This window comes from Mycteria americana, chromosome 23 (assembly GCF_035582795.1).
Source record: "Mycteria americana isolate JAX WOST 10 ecotype Jacksonville Zoo and Gardens chromosome 23, USCA_MyAme_1.0, whole genome shotgun sequence".
In the NCBI taxonomy this organism is placed as follows: domain Eukaryota; kingdom Metazoa; phylum Chordata; class Aves; order Ciconiiformes; family Ciconiidae; genus Mycteria; species Mycteria americana.
The window spans coordinates 808,529-830,188 of record NC_134387.1 but is presented as its reverse complement, the minus strand read 5'-3'; positions in this window follow the sequence as shown (position 1 = coordinate 830,188).

Below are 21,660 nucleotides of genomic sequence, written 5' to 3'. Positions count from 1 at the left end.
TGAAAGCTCTAGCTGGTTTTCACTGTCCCTTGGAACTGCATTCGCTGCCACACAGACATTCGCGCTCAGCTAAAGCATTGCTTCGTAATGGGGCAACACTCTGTATCTCTCTCTGGCAGAGCCCGGCTGCCAAATTGGAAACGTCCAGAGATTGCGCCCACAGGAAAGCTGCCAGCACTGAAAGCTCTAGCTGGTTTTCACTGTCCCTTGGAACTGCATTCGCTGCCACACAGACATTCGCGCTCTGCTAAAGCATTGCTTCGTAATGGGGCAACACTCTGTATCTCTCTCTGGCAGAGCCCGGCTGCCAAATTGGAAACGTCCAGAGATTGCGCCCACAGGAAAGCTGCCAGCACTGAAAGCTCTAGCTGGTTTTCACTGTCCCTTGGAACTGCATTCGCTGCCACACAGACATTCGTGCTCAGCTATAGCATTGCTTTGTAAGGGGGCAACATTCTGTCTCTCTCTGTGGCAGAGCCCGGCTGCCAAATTGGAAACGTCCAGAGATTGCGCCCACAGGAAAGCTGCCAGCACTGAAAGCTCTAGCTGGTTTTCACTGTCCCTTGGAACTGCATTCGCTGCCACACAGATATTTGCGCTCTGCTAAAGCATTGCTTCGTAATGGGGCAACACTCTGTATCTCTCTCTGGCAGAGCCTGGCTGCCAAATTGGAAACGTCCAGAGATTGCGCCCACAGGAAAGCTGCCAGCACTGAAAGCTCTAGCTGGTTTTCACTGTCCCTTGGAACTGCATTCGCTGCCACACAGACATTCGCGCTCTGCTAAAGCATTGCTTCGTAATGGGGCAACACTCTGTATCTCTCTGTGGCAGAGCCCGGCTGCCAAATTGGAAACGTCCAGAGATTGCGCCCACAGGAAAGCTGCCAGCACTGAAAGCTCTAGCTGGTTTTCACTGTCCCTTGGAACTGCATTCGCTGCCACACAGACATTCGCGCTCTGCTAAAGCATTGCTTCCTAATGGGGCAACACTCTGTATCTCTCTCTGAGAGAGCCCGGCTGCCAAATTGGAAACGTCCAGAGATTGCGCCCACAGGAAAGCTGCCAGCACTGAAAGCTCTAGCTGGTTTTCACTGTCCCTTGGAACTGCATTCGCTGCCACACAGACATTCGCGCTCTGCTAAAGCATTGCTTCGTAATGGGGCAACACTCTGTATCTCTCTCTGGCAGAGCCCGGCTGCCAAATTGGAAACGTCCAGAGATTGCGCCCACAGGAAAGCTGCCAGCACTGAAAGCTCTAGCTGGTTTTCACTGTCCCTTGGAACTGCATTCGCTGCCACACAGACATTCGTGCTCAGCTATAGCATTGCTTGGTAAGGGGGCAACATTCTGTCTCTCTCTGTGGCAGAGCCCGGCTGCCAAATTGGAAACGTCCAGAGATTGCGCCCACAGGAAAGCTGCCAGCACTGAAAGCTCTAGCTGGTTTTCACTGTCCCTTGGAACTGCATTCGCTGCCACACAGACATTCGCGCTCTGCTAAAGCATTGCTTCCTAATGGGGCAACACTCTGTATCTCTCTCTGGCAGAGCCCGGCTGCCAAATTGGAAACGTCCAGAGATTGCGCCCACAGGAAAGCTGCCAGCACTGAAAGCTCTAGCTGGTTTTCACTGTCCCTTGGAACTGCATTCGCTGCCACACAGACATTCGCGCTCTGCTAAAGCATTGCTTCCTAATGGGGCAACACTCTGTATCTCTCTCTGGCAGAGCCGGGCTGCCAAATTGGAAACGTCCAGAGATTGCGCCCACAGGAAAGCTGCCAGCACTGAAAGCTCTAGCTGGTTTTCACTGTCCCTTGGAACTGCATTCGCTGCCACACAGACATTCGCGCTCTGCTAAAGCATTGCTTCGTAATGGGGCAACACTCTGTATCTCTCTCTGGCAGAGCCCGGCTGCCAATTTGGAAACGTCCAGAGATTGCGCCCACAGGAAAGCTGCCAGCACTGAAAGCTCTAGCTGGTTTTCACTGTCCCTTGGAACTGCATTCGCTGCCACACAGACATTCGTGCTCAGCTATAGCATTGATTGGTAAGGGGGCAACATTCTGTCTCTCTCTGTGGCAGAGCCCGGCTGCCAAATTGGAAACGTCCAGAGATTGCGCCCACAGGAAAGCTGCCAGCACTGAAAGCTCTAGCTGGTTTTCACTGTCCCTTGGAACTGCATTCGCTGCCACACAGACATTCGCGCTCTGCTAAAGCATTGCTTCCTAATGGGGCAACACTCTGTATCTCTCTGTGGCAGAGCCCGGCTGCCAAATTGGAAACGTCCAGAGATTGCGCCCACAGGAAAGCTGCCAGCACTGAAAGCTCTAGCTGGTTTTCACTGTCCCTTGGAACTGCATTCGCTGCCACACAGACATTCGCGCTCAGCTAAAGCATTGCTTCGTAATGGGGCAACACTCTGTATCTCTCTCTGGCAGAGCCCGGCTGCCAAATTGGAAACGTCCAGAGATTGCGCCCACAGGAAAGCTGCCAGCACTGAAAGCTCTAGCTGGTTTTCACTGTCCCTTGGAACTGCATTCGCTGCCACACAGACATTCGTGCTCAGCTATAGCATTGCTTGGTAAGGGGGCAACATTCTGTCTCTCTCTGTGGCAGAGCCCGGCTGCCAAATTGGAAACGTCCAGAGATTGCGCCCACAGGAAAGCTGCCAGCACTGAAAGCTCTAGCTGGTTTTCACTGTCCCTTGGAACTGCATTCGCTGCCACACAGACATTCGCGCTCTGCTAAAGCATTGCTTCCTAATGGGGCAACACTCTGTATCTCTCTCTGGCAGAGCCCGGCTGCCAAATTGGAAACGTCCAGAGATTGCGCCCACAGGAAAGCTGCCAGCACTGAAAGCTCTAGCTGGTTTTCACTGTCCCTTGGAACTGCATTCGCTGCCACACAGACATTCGCGCTCTGCTAAAGCATTGCTTCCTAATGGGGCAACACTCTGTATCTCTCTCTGGCAGAGCCGGGCTGCCAAATTGGAAACGTCCAGAGATTGCGCCCACAGGAAAGCTGCCAGCACTGAAAGCTCTAGCTGGTTTTCACTGTCCCTTGGAACTGCATTCGCTGCCACACAGACATTCGCGCTCTGCTAAAGCATTGCTTCGTAATGGGGCAACACTCTGTATCTCTCTGTGGCAGAGCCCGGCTGCCAAATTGGAAACGTCCAGAGATTGCGCCCACAGGAAAGCTGCCAGCACTGAAAGCTCTAGCTGGTTTTCACTGTCCCTTGGAACTGCATTCGCTGCCACACAGACATTCGCGCTCAGCTAAAGCATTGCTTCGTAATGGGGCAACACTCTGTATCTCTCTCTGGCAGAGCCCGGCTGCCAAATTGGAAACGTCCAGAGATTGCGCCCACAGGAAAGCTGCCAGCACTGAAAGCTCTAGCTGGTTTTCACTGTCCCTTGGAACTGCATTCGCTGCCACACAGACATTCGCGCTCAGCTAAAGCATTGCTTCGTAATGGGGCAACACTCTGTATCTCTCTCTGGCAGAGCCCGGCTGCCAAATTGGAAACGTCCAGAGATTGCGCCCACAGGAAAGCTGCCAGCACTGAAAGCTCTAGCTGGTTTTCACTGTCCCTTGGAACTGCATTCGCTGCCACACAGATATTTGCGCTCTGCTAAAGCATTGCTTCGTAATGGGGCAACACTCTGTATCTCTCTCTGGCAGAGCCTGGCTGCCAAATTGGAAACGTCCAGAGATTGCGCCCACAGGAAAGCTGCCAGCACTGAAAGCTGTAGCTGGTTTTCACTGTCCCTTGGAACTGCATTCGCTGCCACACAGACATTCGCGCTCTGCTAAAGCATTGCTTCGTAATGGGGCAACACTCTGTATCTCTCTCTGGCAGAGCCCGGCTGCCAAATTGGAAACGTCCAGAGATTGCGCCCACAGGAAAGCTGCCAGCACTGAAAGCTCTAGCTGGTTTTCACTGTCCCTTGGAACTGCATTCGCTGCCACACAGACATTCGCGCTCAGCTAAAGCATTGCTTCGTAATGGGGCAACACTCTGTATCTCTCTCTGGCAGAGCCCGGCTGCCAAATTGGAAACGTCCAGAGATTGCGCCCACAGGAAAGCTGCCAGCACTGAAAGCTCTAGCTGGTTTTCACTGTCCCTTGGAACTGCATTCGCTGCCACACAGATATTTGCGCTCTGCTAAAGCATTGCTTCGTAATGGGGGCAACATTCTGTCTCTCTCTGTGGCAGAGCCCGGCTGCCAAATTGGAAACGTCCAGAGATTGCGCCCACAGGAAAGCTGCCAGCACTGAAAGCTCTAGCTGGTTTTCACTGTCCCTTGGAACTGCATTCGCTGCCACACAGACATTCGCGCTCTGCTAAAGCATTGCTTCGTAATGGGGCAACACTCTGTATCTCTCTCTGGCAGAGCCCGGCTGCCAAATTGGAAACGTCCAGAGATTGCGCCCACAGGAAAGCTGCCAGCACTGAAAGCTCTAGCTGGTTTTCACTGTCCCTTGGAACTGCATTCGCTGCCACACAGACATTCGCGCTCAGCTAAAGCATTGCTTCGTAATGGGGCAACACTCTGTATCTCTCTCTGGCAGAGCCCGGCTGCCAAATTGGAAACGTCCAGAGATTGCGCCCACAGGAAAGCTGCCAGCACTGAAAGCTCTAGCTGGTTTTCACTGTCCCTTGGAACTGCATTCGCTGCCACACAGATATTTGCGCTCTGCTAAAGCATTGCTTCGTAATGGGGCAACACTCTGTATCTCTCTCTGGCAGAGCCTGGCTGCCAAATTGGAAACGTCCAGAGATTGCGCCCACAGGAAAGCTGCCAGCACTGAAAGCTCTAGCTGGTTTTCACTGTCCCTTGGAACTGCATTCGCTGCCACACAGACATTCGTGCTCAACTATAGCATTGCTTGGTAAGGGGGCAACATTCTGTCTCTCTCTGTGGCAGAGCCCGGCTGCCAAATTGGAAACGTCCAGAGATTGCGCCCACAGGAAAGCTGCCAGCACTGAAAGCTCTAGCTGGTTTTCACTGTCCCTTGGAACTGCATTCGCTGCCACACAGACATTCGCGCTCTGCTAAAGCATTGCTTCCTAATGGGGCAACACTCTGTATCTCTCTCTGGCAGAGCCCGGCTGCCAAATTGGAAACGTCCAGAGATTGCGCCCACAGGAAAGCTGCCAGCACTGAAAGCTCTAGCTGGTTTTCACTGTCCCTTGGAACTGCATTCGCTGCCACACAGACATTCGCGCTCTGCTAAAGCATTGCTTCGTAATGGGGCAACACTCTGTATCTCTCTGTGGCAGAGCCCGGCTGCCAAATTGGAAACGTCCAGAGATTGCGCCCACAGGAAAGCTGCCAGCACTGAAAGCTCTAGCTGGTTTTCACTGTCCCTTGGAACTGCATTCGCTGCCACACAGACATTCGCGCTCTGCTAAAGCATTGCTTCGTAATGGGGCAACACTCTGTATCTCTCTCTGGCAGAGCCCGGCTGCCAAATTGGAAACGTCCAGAGATTGCGCCCACAGGAAAGCTGCCAGCACTGAAAGCTCTAGCTGGTTTTCACTGTCCCTTGGAACTGCATTCGCTGCCACACAGACATTCGCGCTCTGCTAAAGCATTGCTTCGTAATGGGGCAACACTCTGTATCTCTCTGTGGCAGAGCCCGGCTGCCAAATTGGAAACGTCCAGAGATTGCGCCCACAGGAAAGCTGCCAGCACTGAAAGCTCTAGCTGGTTTTCACTGTCCCTTGGAACTGCATTCGCTGCCACACAGATATTTGCGCTCTGCTAAAGCATTGCTTCGTAATGGGGCAACACTCTGTATCTCTCTCTGGCAGAGCCTGGCTGCCAAATTGGAAACGTCCAGAGATTGCGCCCACAGGAAAGCTGCCAGCACTGAAAGCTCTAGCTGGTTTTCACTGTCCCTTGGAACTGCATTCGCTGCCACACAGACATTCGCGCTCAGCTAAAGCATTGCTTCGTAATGGGGCAACACTCTGTATCTCTCTCTGGCAGAGCCCGGCTGCCAAATTGGAAACGTCCAGAGATTGCGCCCACAGGAAAGCTGCCAGCACTGAAAGCTCTAGCTGGTTTTCACTGTCCCTTGGAACTGCATTCGCTGCCACACAGATATTTGCGCTCTGCTAAAGCATTGCTTCGTAATGGGGGCAACATTCTGTCTCTCTCTGTGGCAGAGCCCGGCTGCCAAATTGGAAACGTCCAGAGATTGCGCCCACAGGAAAGCTGCCAGCACTGAAAGCTCTAGCTGGTTTTCACTGTCCCTTGGAACTGCATTCGCTGCCACACAGACATTCGCGCTCTGCTAAAGCATTGCTTCGTAATGGGGCAACACTCTGTATCTCTCTCTGGCAGAGCCCGGCTGCCAAATTGGAAACGTCCAGAGATTGCGCCCACAGGAAAGCTGCCAGCACTGAAAGCTCTAGCTGGTTTTCACTGTCCCTTGGAACTGCATTCGCTGCCACACAGACATTCGCGCTCAGCTAAAGCATTGCTTCGTAATGGGGCAACACTCTGTATCTCTCTCTGGCAGAGCCCGGCTGCCAAATTGGAAACGTCCAGAGATTGCGCCCACAGGAAAGCTGCCAGCACTGAAAGCTCTAGCTGGTTTTCACTGTCCCTTGGAACTGCATTCGCTGCCACACAGATATTTGCGCTCTGCTAAAGCATTGCTTCGTAATGGGGCAACACTCTGTATCTCTCTCTGGCAGAGCCTGGCTGCCAAATTGGAAACGTCCAGAGATTGCGCCCACAGGAAAGCTGCCAGCACTGAAAGCTCTAGCTGGTTTTCACTGTCCCTTGGAACTGCATTCGCTGCCACACAGACATTCGTGCTCAACTATAGCATTGCTTGGTAAGGGGGCAACATTCTGTCTCTCTCTGTGGCAGAGCCCGGCTGCCAAATTGGAAACGTCCAGAGATTGCGCCCACAGGAAAGCTGCCAGCACTGAAAGCTCTAGCTGGTTTTCACTGTCCCTTGGAACTGCATTCGCTGCCACACAGACATTCGCGCTCTGCTAAAGCATTGCTTCCTAATGGGGCAACACTCTGTATCTCTCTCTGGCAGAGCCCGGCTGCCAAATTGGAAACGTCCAGAGATTGCGCCCACAGGAAAGCTGCCAGCACTGAAAGCTCTAGCTGGTTTTCACTGTCCCTTGGAACTGCATTCGCTGCCACACAGACATTCGCGCTCTGCTAAAGCATTGCTTCGTAATGGGGCAACACTCTGTATCTCTCTGTGGCAGAGCCCGGCTGCCAAATTGGAAACGTCCAGAGATTGCGCCCACAGGAAAGCTGCCAGCACTGAAAGCTCTAGCTGGTTTTCACTGTCCCTTGGAACTGCATTCGCTGCCACACAGACATTCGCGCTCTGCTAAAGCATTGCTTCGTAATGGGGCAACACTCTGTATCTCTCTGTGGCAGAGCCCGGCTGCCAAATTGGAAACGTCCAGAGATTGCGCCCACAGGAAAGCTGCCAGCACTGAAAGCTCTAGCTGGTTTTCACTGTCCCTTGGAACTGCATTCGCTGCCACACAGACATTCGCGCTCTGCTAAAGCATTGCTTCCTAATGGGGCAACACTCTGTATCTCTCTCTGGCAGAGCCCGGCTGCCAAATTGGAAACGTCCAGAGATTGCGCCCACAGGAAAGCTGCCAGCACTGAAAGCTCTAGCTGGTTTTCACTGTCCCTTGGAACTGCATTCGCTGCCACACAGACATTCGTGCTCAGCTATAGCATTGCTTGGTAAGGGGGCAACATTCTGTCTCTCTCTGTGGCAGAGCCCGGCTGCCAAATTGGAAACGTCCAGAGATTGCGCCCACAGGAAAGCTGCCAGCACTGAAAGCTCTAGCTGGTTTTCACTGTCCCTTGGAACTGCATTCGCTGCCACACAGACATTCGCGCTCAGCTAAAGCATTGCTTCGTAATGGGGCAACACTCTGTATCTCTCTCTGGCAGAGCCCGGCTGCCAAATTGGAAACGTCCAGAGATTGCGCCCACAGGAAAGCTGCCAGCACTGAAAGCTCTAGCTGGTTTTCACTGTCCCTTGGAACTGCATTCGCTGCCACACAGACATTCGCGCTCTGCTAAAGCATTGCTTCCTAATGGGGCAACACTCTGTATCTCTCTCTGGCAGAGCCCGGCTGCCAAATTGGAAACGTCCAGAGATTGCGCCCACAGGAAAGCTGCCAGCACTGAAAGCTCTAGCTGGTTTTCACTGTCCCTTGGAACTGCATTCGCTGCCACACAGATATTTGCGCTCTGCTAAAGCATTGCTTCGTAATGGGGCAACACTCTGTATCTCTCTCTGGCAGAGCCCGGCTGCCAAATTGGAAACGTCCAGAGATTGCGCCCACAGGAAAGCTGCCAGCACTGAAAGCTCTAGCTGGTTTTCACTGTCCCTTGGAACTGCATTCGCTGCCACACAGACATTCGTGCTCAGCTATAGCATTGCTTTGTAAGGGGGCAACATTCTGTCTCTCTCTGTGGCAGAGCCCGGCTGCCAAATTGGAAACGTCCAGAGATTGCGCCCACAGGAAAGCTGCCAGCACTGAAAGCTCTAGCTGGTTTTCACTGTCCCTTGGAACTGCATTCGCTGCCACACAGACATTCGCGCTCTGCTAAAGCATTGCTTCGTAATGGGGCAACACTCTGTATCTCTCTCTGGCAGAGCCCGGCTGCCAAATTGGAAACGTCCAGAGATTGCGCCCACAGGAAAGCTGCCAGCACTGAAAGCTCTAGCTGGTTTTCACTGTCCCTTGGAACTGCATTCGCTGCCACACAGATATTCGTGCTCAGCTATAGCATTGCTTGGTAAGGGGGCAACATTCTGTCTCTCTCTGTGGCAGAGCCCGGCTGCCAAATTGGAAACGTCCAGAGATTGCGCCCACAGGAAAGCTGCCAGCACTGAAAGCTCTAGCTGGTTTTCACTGTCCCTTGGAACTGCATTCGCTGCCACACAGACATTCGCACTCTGCTAAAGCATTGCTTCGTAATGGGGCAACACTCTGTATCTCTCTCTGGCAGAGCCCGGCTGCCAAATTGGAAACGTCCAGAGATTGCGCCCACAGGAAAGCTGCCAGCACTGAAAGCTCTAGCTGGTTTTCACTGTCCCTTGGAACTGCATTCGCTGCCACACAGACATTCGCGCTCTGCTAAAGCATTGCTTCGTAATGGGGCAACACTCTGTATCTCTCTGTGGCAGAGCCCGGCTGCCAAATTGGAAACGTGCAGAGATTGCGCCCACAGGAAAGCTGCCAGCACTGAAAGCTCTAGCTGGTTTTCACTGTCCCTTGGAACTGCATTCGCTGCCACACAGACATTCGTGCTCAGCTATAGCATTGCTTGGTAAGGGGGCAACATTCTGTCTCTCTCTGTGGCAGAGCCCGGCTGCCAAATTGGAAACGTCCAGAGATTGCGCCCACAGGAAAGCTGCCAGCACTGAAAGCTCTAGCTGGTTTTCACTGTCCCTTGGAACTGCATTCGCTGCCACACAGACATTCGCGCTCTGCTAAAGCATTGCTTCGTAATGGGGCAACACTCTGTATCTCTCTCTGGCAGAGCCCGGCTGCCAAATTGGAAACGTCCAGAGATTGCGCCCACAGGAAAGCTGCCAGCACTGAAAGCTCTAGCTGGTTTTCACTGTCCCTTGGAACTGCATTCGCTGCCACACAGACATTCGTGCTCAGCTATAGCATTGCTTGGTAAGGGGGCAACATTCTGTCTCTCTCTGTGGCAGAGCCCGGCTGCCAAATTGGAAACGTCCAGAGATTGCGCCCACAGGAAAGCTGCCAGCACTGAAAGCTCTAGCTGGTTTTCACTGTCCCTTGGAACTGCATTCGCTGCCACACAGACATTCGCGCTCTGCTAAAGCATTGCTTCCTAATGGGGCAACACTCTGTATCTCTCTCTGGCAGAGCCCGGCTGCCAAATTGGAAACGTCCAGAGATTGCGCCCACAGGAAAGCTGCCAGCACTGAAAGCTCTAGCTGGTTTTCACTGTCCCTTGGAACTGCATTCGCTGCCACACAGACATTCGTGCTCAGCTATAGCATTGCTTGGTAAGGGGGCAACATTCTGTCTCTCTCTGTGGCAGAGCCCGGCTGCCAAATTGGAAACGTCCAGAGATTGCGCCCACAGGAAAGCTGCCAGCACTGAAAGCTCTAGCTGGTTTTCACTGTCCCTTGGAACTGCATTCGCTGCCACACAGACATTCGCGCTCTGCTAAAGCATTGCTTCCTAATGGGGCAACACTCTGTATCTCTCTCTGGCAGAGCCCGGCTGCCAAATTGGAAACGTCCAGAGATTGCGCCCACAGGAAAGCTGCCAGCACTGAAAGCTCTAGCTGGTTTTCACTGTCCCTTGGAACTGCATTCGCTGCCACACAGACATTCGCGCTCTGCTAAAGCATTGCTTCGTAATGGGGCAACACTCTGTATCTCTCTCTGGCAGAGCCCGGCTGCCAAATTGGAAACGTCCAGAGATTGCGCCCACAGGAAAGCTGCCAGCACTGAAAGCTCTAGCTGGTTTTCACTGTCCCTTGGAACTGCATTCGCTGCCACACAGACATTCGCGCTCTGCTAAAGCATTGCTTCGTAATGGGGCAACACTCTGTATCTCTCTCTGGCAGAGCCCGGCTGCCAATTTGGAAACGTCCAGAGATTGCGCCCACAGGAAAGCTGCCAGCACTGAAAGCTCTAGCTGGTTTTCACTGTCCCTTGGAACTGCATTCGCTGCCACACAGACATTCGTGCTCAGCTATAGCATTGCTTGGTAAGGGGGCAACATTCTGTCTCTCTCTGTGGCAGAGCCCGGCTGCCAAATTGGAAACGTCCAGAGATTGCGCCCACAGGAAAGCTGCCAGCACTGAAAGCTCTAGCTGGTTTTCACTGTCCCTTGGAACTGCATTCGCTGCCACACAGACATTCGCGCTCAGCTAAAGCATTGCTTCGTAATGGGGCAACACTCTGTATCTCTCTCTGGCAGAGCCCGGCTGCCAAATTGGAAACGTCCAGAGATTGCGCCCACAGGAAAGCTGCCAGCACTGAAAGCTCTAGCTGGTTTTCACTGTCCCTTGGAACTGCATTCGCTGCCACACAGATATTTGCGCTCTGCTAAAGCATTGCTTCGTAATGGGGCAACACTCTGTATCTCTCTCTGGCAGAGCCCGGCTGCCAAATTGGAAACGTCCAGAGATTGCGCCCACAGGAAAGCTGCCAGCACTGAAAGCTCTAGCTGGTTTTCACTGTCCCTTGGAACTGCATTCGCTGCCACACAGACATTCGTGCTCAGCTATAGCATTGCTTGGTAAGGGGGCAACATTCTGTCTCTTCTGTGGCAGAGCCCGGCTGCCAAATTGGAAACGTCCAGAGATTGCGCCCACAGGAAAGCTGCCAGCACTGAAAGCTCTAGCTGGTTTTCACTGTCCCTTGGAACTGCATTCGCTGCCACACAGACATTCGTGCTCAGCTATAGCATTGCTTGGTAAGGGGGCAACATTCTGTCTCTCTCTGTGGCAGAGCCCGGCTGCCAAATTGGAAACGTCCAGAGATTGCGCCCACAGGAAAGCTGCCAGCACTGAAAGCTCTAGCTGGTTTTCACTGTCCCTTGGAACTGCATTCGCTGCCACACAGACATTCGCGCTCTGCTAAAGCATTGCTTCCTAATGGGGCAACACTCTGTATCTCTCTCTGGCAGAGCCCGGCTGCCAAATTGGAAACGTCCAGAGATTGCGCCCACAGGAAAGCTGCCAGCACTGAAAGCTCTAGCTGGTTTTCACTGTCCCTTGGAACTGCATTCGCTGCCACACAGACATTCGCGCTCTGCTAAAGCATTGCTTCGTAATGGGGCAACACTCTGTATCTCTCTCTGGCAGAGCCCGGCTGCCAAATTGGAAACGTCCAGAGATTGCGCCCACAGGAAAGCTGCCAGCACTGAAAGCTCTAGCTGGTTTTCACTGTCCCTTGGAACTGCATTCGCTGCCACACAGACATTCGCGCTCTGCTAAAGCATTGCTTCCTAATGGGGCAACACTCTGTATCTCTCTCTGGCAGAGCCCGGCTGCCAAATTGGAAACGTCCAGAGATTGCGCCCACAGGAAAGCTGCCAGCACTGAAAGCTCTAGCTGGTTTTCACTGTCCCTTGGAACTGCATTCGCTGCCACACAGACATTCGCGCTCAGCTAAAGCATTGCTTCGTAATGGGGCAACACTCTGTATCTCTCTCTGGCAGAGCCCGGCTGCCAAATTGGAAACGTCCAGAGATTGCGCCCACAGGAAAGCTGCCAGCACTGAAAGCTCTAGCTGGTTTTCACTGTCCCTTGGAACTGCATTCGCTGCCACACAGACATTCGCGCTCTGCTAAAGCATTGCTTCGTAATGGGGCAACACTCTGTATCTCTCTGTGGCAGAGCCCGGCTGCCAAATTGGAAACGTCCAGAGATTGCGCCCACAGGAAAGCTGCCAGCACTGAAAGCTCTAGCTGGTTTTCACTGTCCCTTGGAACTGCATTCGCTGCCACACAGACATTCGCGCTCTGCTAAAGCATTGCTTCGTAATGGGGCAACACTCTGTATCTCTCTGTGGCAGAGCCCGGCTGCCAAATTGGAAACGTCCAGAGATTGCGCCCACAGAAAAGCTGCCAGCACTGAAAGCTCTAGCTGGTTTTCACTGTCCCTTGGAACTGCATTCGCTGCCACACAGATATTTGCGCTCTGCTAAAGCATTGCTTCGTAATGCGGCAACACTCTGTATCTCTCTCTGGCAGAGCCTGGCTGCCAAATTGGAAACGTCCAGAGATTGCGCCCACAGGAAAGCTGCCAGCACTGAAAGCTCTAGCTGGTTTTCACTGTCCCTTGGAACTGCATTCGCTGCCACACAGACATTCGCGCTCTGCTAAAGCATTGCTTCGTAATGGGGCAACACTCTGTATCTCTCTGTGGCAGAGCCCGGCTGCCAAATTGGAAACGTCCAGAGATTGCGCCCACAGGAAAGCTGCCAGCACTGAAAGCTCTAGCTGGTTTTCACTGTCCCTTGGAACTGCATTCGCTGCCACACAGACATTCGTGCTCAGCTATAGCATTGCTTGGTAAGGGGGCAACATTCTGTCTCTCTCTGTGGCAGAGCCCGGCTGCCAAATTGGAAACGTCCAGAGATTGCGCCCACAGGAAAGCTGCCAGCACTGAAAGCTCTAGCTGGTTTTCACTGTCCCTTGGAACTGCATTCGCTGCCACACAGACATTCGCGCTCTGCTAAAGCATTGCTTCCTAATGGGGCAACACTCTGTATCTCTCTCTGGCAGAGCCCGGCTGCCAAATTGGAAACGTCCAGAGATTGCGCCCACAGGAAAGCTGCCAGCACTGAAAGCTCTAGCTGGTTTTCACTGTCCCTTGGAACTGCATTCGCTGCCACACAGACATTCGTGCTCAGCTATAGCATTGCTTGGTAAGGGGGCAACATTCTGTCTCTCTCTGTGGCAGAGCCCGGCTGCCAAATTGGAAACGTCCAGAGATTGCGCCCACAGGAAAGCTGCCAGCACTGAAAGCTCTAGCTGGTTTTCACTGTCCCTTGGAACTGCATTCGCTGCCACACAGACATTCGCGCTCAGCTAAAGCATTGCTTCGTAATGGGGCAACACTCTGTATCTCTCTCTGGCAGAGCCCGGCTGCCAAATTGGAAACGTCCAGAGATTGCGCCCACAGGAAAGCTGCCAGCACTGAAAGCTCTAGCTGGTTTTCACTGTCCCTTGGAACTGCATTCGCTGCCACACAGACATTCGCGCTCTGCTAAAGCATTGCTTCCTAATGGGGCAACACTCTGTATCTCTCTCTGGCAGAGCCCGGCTGCCAAATTGGAAACGTCCAGAGATTGCGCCCACAGGAAAGCTGCCAGCACTGAAAGCTCTAGCTGGTTTTCACTGTCCCTTGGAACTGCATTCGCTGCCACACAGATATTTGCGCTCTGCTAAAGCATTGCTTCGTAATGGGGCAACACTCTGTATCTCTCTCTGGCAGAGCCCGGCTGCCAAATTGGAAACGTCCAGAGATTGCGCCCACAGGAAAGCTGCCAGCACTGAAAGCTCTAGCTGGTTTTCACTGTCCCTTGGAACTGCATTCGCTGCCACACAGACATTCGTGCTCAGCTATAGCATTGCTTTGTAAGGGGTCAACATTCTGTCTCTCTCTGTGGCAGAGCCCGGCTGCCAAATTGGAAACGTCCAGAGATTGCGCCCACAGGAAAGCTGCCAGCACTGAAAGCTCTAGCTGGTTTTCACTGTCCCTTGGAACTGCATTCGCTGCCACACAGACATTCGCGCTCTGCTAAAGCATTGCTTCGTAATGGGGCAACACTCTGTATCTCTCTCTGGCAGAGCCCGGCTGCCAAATTGGAAACGTCCAGAGATTGCGCCCACAGGAAAGCTGCCAGCACTGAAAGCTCTAGCTGGTTTTCACTGTCCCTTGGAACTGCATTCGCTGCCACACAGATATTCGTGCTCAGCTATAGCATTGCTTGGTAAGGGGGCAACATTCTGTCTCTCTCTGTGGCACAGCCCGGCTGCCAAATTGGAAACGTCCAGAGATTGCGCCCACAGGAAAGCTGCCAGCACTGAAAGCTCTAGCTGGTTTTCACTGTCCCTTGGAACTGCATTCGCTGCCACACAGACATTCGCACTCTGCTAAAGCATTGCTTCGTAATGGGGCAACACTCTGTATCTCTCTCTGGCAGAGCCCGGCTGCCAAATTGGAAACGTCCAGAGATTGCGCCCACAGGAAAGCTGCCAGCACTGAAAGCTCTAGCTGGTTTTCACTGTCCCTTGGAACTGCATTCGCTGCCACACAGACATTCGCGCTCTGCTAAAGCATTGCTTCGTAATGGGGCAACACTCTGTATCTCTCTGTGGCAGAGCCCGGCTGCCAAATTGGAAACGTGCAGAGATTGCGCCCACAGGAAAGCTGCCAGCACTGAAAGCTCTAGCTGGTTTTCACTGTCCCTTGGAACTGCATTCGCTGCCACACAGACATTCGTGCTCAGCTATAGCATTGCTTGGTAAGGGGGCAACATTCTGTCTCTCTCTGTGGCAGAGCCCGGCTGCCAAATTGGAAACGTCCAGAGATTGCGCCCACAGGAAAGCTGCCAGCACTGAAAGCTCTAGCTGGTTTTCACTGTCCCTTGGAACTGCATTCGCTGCCACACAGACATTCGCGCTCTGCTAAAGCATTGCTTCCTAATGGGGCAACACTCTGTATCTCTCTCTGGCAGAGCCCGGCTGCCAAATTGGAAACGTCCAGAGATTGCGCCCACAGGAAAGCTGCCAGCACTGAAAGCTCTAGCTGGTTTTCACTGTCCCTTGGAACTGCATTCGCTGCCACACAGACATTCGTGCTCAGCTATAGCATTGCTTGGTAAGGGGGCAACATTCTGTCTCTCTCTGTGGCAGAGCCCGGCTGCCAAATTGGAAACGTCCAGAGATTGCGCCCACAGGAAAGCTGCCAGCACTGAAAGCTCTAGCTGGTTTTCACTGTCCCTTGGAACTGCATTCGCTGCCACACAGACATTCGCGCTCTGCTAAAGCATTGCTTCCTAATGGGGCAACACTCTGTATCTCTCTCTGGCAGAGCCCGGCTGCCAAATTGGAAACGTCCAGAGATTGCGCCCACAGGAAAGCTGCCAGCACTGAAAGCTCTAGCTGGTTTTCACTGTCCCTTGGAACTGCATTCGCTGCCACACAGACATTCGCGCTCTGCTAAAGCATTGCTTCGTAATGGGGCAACACTCTGTATCTCTCTCTGGCAGAGCCCGGCTGCCAAATTGGAAACGTCCAGAGATTGCGCCCACAGGAAAGCTGCCAGCACTGAAAGCTCTAGCTGGTTTTCACTGTCCCTTGGAACTGCATTCGCTGCCACACAGACATTCGCGCTCTGCTAAAGCATTGCTTCGTAATGGGGCAACACTCTGTATCTCTCTCTGGCAGAGCCCGGCTGCCAATTTGGAAACGTCCAGAGATTGCGCCCACAGGAAAGCTGCCAGCACTGAAAGCTCTAGCTGGTTTTCACTGTCCCTTGGAACTGCATTCGCTGCCACACAGACATTCGTGCTCAGCTATAGCATTGCTTGGTAAGGGGGCAACATTCTGTCTCTCTCTGTGGCAGAGCCCGGCTGCCAAATTGGAAACGTCCAGAGATTGCGCCCACAGGAAAGCTGCCAGCACTGAAAGCTCTAGCTGGTTTTCACTGTCCCTTGGAACTGCATTCGCTGCCACACAGACATTCGCGCTCAGCTAAAGCATTGCTTCGTAATGGGGCAACACTCTGTATCTCTCTCTGGCAGAGCCCGGCTGCCAAATTGGAAACGTCCAGAGATTGCGCCCACAGGAAAGCTGCCAGCACTGAAAGCTCTAGCTGGTTTTCACTGTCCCTTGGAACTGCATTCGCTGCCACACAGATATTTGCGCTCTGCTAAAGCATTGCTTCGTAATGGGGCAACACTCTGTATCTCTCTCTGGCAGAGCCCGGCTGCCAAATTGGAAACGTCCAGAGATTGCGCCCACAGGAAAGCTGCCAGCACTGAAAGCTCTAGCTGGTTTTCACTGTCCCTTGGAACTGCATTCGCTGCCACACAGACATTCGTGCTCAGCTATAGCATTGCTTGGTAAGGGGGCAACATTCTGTCTCTTCTGTGGCAGAGCCCGGCTGCCAAATTGGAAACGTCCAGAGATTGCGCCCACAGGAAAGCTGCCAGCACTGAAAGCTCTAGCTGGTTTTCACTGTCCCTTGGAACTGCATTCGCTGCCACACAGACATTCGCGCTCTGCTAAAGCATTGCTTCGTAATGGGGCAACACTCTGTATCTCTCTCTGGCAGAGCCCGGCTGCCAAATTGGAAACGTCCAGAGATTGCGCGCACAGGAAAGCTGCCAGCTCTGAAAGCTCTAGCTGGTTTTCACTGTCCCTTGGAACTGCATTCGCTGCCACACAGACATTCGTGCTCAGCTATAGCATTGCTTTGTAAGGGGGCAACATTCTGTCTCTCTCTGTGGCAGAGCCCGGCTGCCAAATTGGAAACGTCCAGAGATTGCGCCCACAGGAAAGCTGCCAGCACTGAAAGCTCTAGCTGGTTTTCACTGTCCCTTGGAACTGCATTCGCTGCCACACAGACATTCGCGCTCTGCTAAAGCATTGCTTCGTAATGGGGCAACACTCTGTATCTCTCTCTGGCAGAGCCCGGCTGCCAAATTGGAAACGTCCAGAGATTGCGCCCACAGGAAAGCTGCCAGCACTGAAAGCTCTAGCTGGTTTTCACTGTCCCTTGGAACTGCATTCGCTGCCACACAGACATTCGCGCTCTGCTAAAGCATTGCTTCGTAATGGGGCAACACTCTGTATCTCTCTGTGGCAGAGCCCGGCTGCCAAATTGGAAACGTCCAGAGATTGCGCCCACAGGAAAGCTGCCAGCACTGAAAGCTCTAGCTGGTTTTCACTGTCCCTTGGAACTGCATTCGCTGCCACACAGACATTCGCGCTCTGCTAAAGCATTGCTTCCTAATGGGGCAACACTCTGTATCTCTCTCTGGCAGAGCCCGGCTGCCAAATTGGAAACGTCCAGAGATTGCGCCCACAGGAAAGCTGCCAGCACTGAAAGCTCTAGCTGGTTTTCACTGTCCCTTGGAACTGCATTCGCTGCCACACAGACATTCGCGCTCTGCTAAAGCATTGCTTCGTAATGGGGCAACACTCTGTATCTCTCTCTGGCAGAGCCCGGCTGCCAAATTGGAAACGTCCAGAGATTGCGCCCACAGGAAAGCTGCCAGCACTGAAAGCTCTAGCTGGTTTTCACTGTCCCTTGGAACTGCATTCGCTGCCACACAGACATTCGCGCTCTGCTAAAGCATTGCTTCGTAATGGGGCAACACTCTGTATCTCTCTCTGGCAGAGCCCGGCTGCCAATTTGGAAACGTCCAGAGATTGCGCCCACAGGAAAGCTGCCAGCACTGAAAGCTCTAGCTGGTTTTCACTGTCCCTTGGAACTGCATTCGCTGCCACACAGACATTCGTGCTCAGCTATAGCATTGCTTCGTAATGGGGCAACACTCTGTATCTCTCTCTGGCAGAGCCCGGCTGCCAAATTGGAAACGTCCAGAGATTGCGCCCACAGGAAAGCTGCCAGCACTGAAAGCTCTAGCTGGTTTTCACTGTCCCTTGGAACTGCATTCGCTGCCACACAGATATTTGCGCTCTGCTAAAGCATTGCTTCGTAATGGGGCAACACTCTGTATCTCTCTCTGGCAGAGCCCGGCTGCCAAATTGGAAACGTCCAGAGATTGCGCCCACAGGAAAGCTGCCAGCACTGAAAGCTCTAGCTGGTTTTCACTGTCCCTTGGAACTGCATTCGCTGCCACACAGACATTCGTGCTCAGCTATAGCATTGCTTTGTAAGGGGGCAACATTCTGTCTCTCTCTGTGGCAGAGCCCGGCTGCCAAATTGGAAACGTCCAGAGATTGCGCCCACAGGAAAGCTGCCAGCACTGAAAGCTCTAGCTGGTTTTCACTGTCCCTTGGAACTGCATTCGCTGCCACACAGACATTCGCGCTCTGCTAAAGCATTGCTTCGTAATGGGGCAACACTCTGTATCTCTCTCTGGCAGAGCCCGGCTGCCAAATTGGAAACGTCCAGAGATTGCGCCCACAGGAAAGCTGCCAGCACTGAAAGCTCTAGCTGGTTTTCACTGTCCCTTGGAACTGCATTCGCTGCCACACAGATATTCGTGCTCAGCTATAGCATTGCTTGGTAAGGGGGCAACATTCTGTCTCTCTCTGTGGCAGAGCCCGGCTGCCAAATTGGAAACGTCCAGAGATTGCGCCCACAGGAAAGCTGCCAGCACTGAAAGCTCTAGCTGGTTTTCACTGTCCCTTGGAACTGCATTCGCTGCCACACAGACATTCGCGCTCTGCTAAAGCATTGCTTCCTAATGGGGCAACACTCTGTATCTCTCTGTGGCAGAGCCCGGCTGCCAAATTGGAAACGTCCAGAGATTGCGCCCACAGGAAAGCTGCCAGCACTGAAAGCTCTAGCTGGTTTTCACTGTCCCTTGGAACTGCATTCGCTGCCACACAGACATTCGCGCTCAGCTAAAGCATTGCTTCGTAATGGGGCAACACTCTGTATCTCTCTCTGGCAGAGCCCGGCTGCCAAATTGGAAACGTCCAGAGATTGCGCCCACAGGAAAGCTGCCAGCACTGAAAGCTCTAGCTGGTTTTCACTGTCCCTTGGAACTGCATTCGCTGCCACACAGACATTCGTGCTCAGCTATAGCATTGCTTGGTAAGGGGGCAACATTCTGTCTCTCTCTGTGGCAGAGCCCGGCTGCCAAATTGGAAACGTCCAGAGATTGCGCCCACAGGAAAGCTGCCAGCACTGAAAGCTCTAGCTGGTTTTCACTGTCCCTTGGAACTGCATTCGCTGCCACACAGACATTCGCGCTCTGCTAAAGCATTGCTTCCTAATGGGGCAACACTCTGTATCTCTCTCTGGCAGAGCCCGGCTGCCAAATTGGAAACGTCCAGAGATTGCGCCCACAGGAAAGCTGCCAGCACTGAAAGCTCTAGCTGGTTTTCACTGTCCCTTGGAACTGCATTCGCTGCCACACAGACATTCGCGCTCTGCTAAAGCATTGCTTCGTAATGGGGCAACACTCTGTATCTCTCTCTGGCAGAGCCCGGCTGCCAAATTGGAAACGTCCAGAGATTGCGCCCACAGGAAAGCTGCCAGCACTGAAAGCTCTAGCTGGTTTTCACTGTCCCTTGGAACTGCATTCGCTGCCACACAGACATTCGCGCTCTGCTAAAGCATTGCTTCCTAATGGGGCAACACTCTGTATCTCTCTGTGGCAGAGCCCGGCTGCCAAATTGGAAACGTCCAGAGATTGCGCCCACAGGAAAGCTGCCAGCACTGAAAGCTCTAGCTGGTTTTCACTGTCCCTTGGAACTGCATTCGCTGCCACACAGACATTCGCGCTCAGCTAAAGCATTGCTTCGTAATGGGGCAACACTCTGTATCTCTCTCTGGCAGAGCCCGGCTGCCAAATTGGAAACGTCCAGAGATTGCGCCCACAGGAAAGCTGCCAGCACTGAAAGCTCTAGCTGGTTTTCTCTGTCCCTTGGAACTGCATTCGCTGCCACACAGACATTCGTGCTCAGCTATAGCATTGCTTGGTAAGGGGGCAACATTCTGTCTCTCTCTGTGGCAGAGCCCGGCTGCCAAATTGGAAACGTCCAGAGATTGCGCCCACAGGAAAGCTGCCAGCACTGAAAGCTCTAGCTGGTTTTCACTGTCCCTTGGAACTGCATTCGCTGCCACACAGACATTCGCGCTCTGCTAAAGCATTGCTTCCTAATGGGGCAACACTCTGTATCTCTCTCTGGCAGAGCCCGGCTGCCAAATTGGAAACGTCCAGAGATTGCGCCCACAGGAAAGCTGCCAGCACTGAAAGCTCTAGCTGGTTTTCACTGTCCCTTGGAACTGCATTCGCTGCCACACAGACATTCGCGCTCTGCTAAAGCATTGCTTCGTAATGGGGCAACACTCTGTATCTCTCTCTGGCAGAGCCCGGCTGCCAAATTGGAAACGTCCAGAGATTGCGCCCACAGGAAAGCTGCCAGCACTGAAAGCTCTAGCTGGTTTTCACTGTCCCTTGGAACTGCATTCGCTGCCACACAGACATTCGCGCTCTGCTAAAGCATTGCTTCCTAATGGGGCAACACTCTGTATCTCTCTCTGGCAGAGCCCGGCTGCCAAATTGGAAACGTCCAGAGATTGCGCCCACAGGAAAGCTGCCAGCACTGAAAGCTCTAGCTGGTTTTCACTGTCCCTTGGAACTGCATTCGCTGCCACACAGACATTCGCGCTCAGCTAAAGCATTGCTTCGTAATGGGGCAACACTCTGTATCTCTCTCTGGCAGAGCCCGGCTGCCAAATTGGAAACGTCCAGAGATTGCGCCCACAGGAAAGCTGCCAGCACTGAAAGCTCTAGCTGGTTTTCACTGTCCCTTGGAACTGCATTCGCTGCCACACAGACATTCGCGCTCTGCTAAAGCATTGCTTCGTAATGGGGCAACACTCTGTATCTCTCTGTGGCAGAGCCCGGCTGCCAAATTGGAAACGTCCAGAGATTGCGCCCACAGGAAAGCTGCCAGCACTGAAAGCTCTAGCTGGTTTTCACTGTCCCTTGGAACTGCATTCGCTGCCACACAGACATTCGCGCTCTGCTAAAGCATTGCTTCGTAATGGGGCAACACTCTGTATCTCTCTGTGGCAGAGCCCGGCTGCCAAATTGGAAACGTCCAGAGATTGCGCCCACAGGAAAGCTGCCAGCACTGAAAGCTCTAGCTGGTTTTCACTGTCCCTTGGAACTGCATTCGCTGCCACACAGACATTCGCGCTCTGCTAAAGCATTGCTTCGTAATGGGGCAACACTCTGTATCTCTCTGTGGCAGAGCCCGGCTGCCAAATTGGAAACGTCCAGAGATTGCGCCCACAGGAAAGCTGCCAGCACTGAAAGCTCTAGCTGGTTTTCACTGTCCCTTGGAACTGCATTCGCTGCCACACAGATATTTGCGCTCTGCTAAAGCATTGCTTCGTAATGGGGCAACACTCTGTATCTCTCTCTGGCAGAGC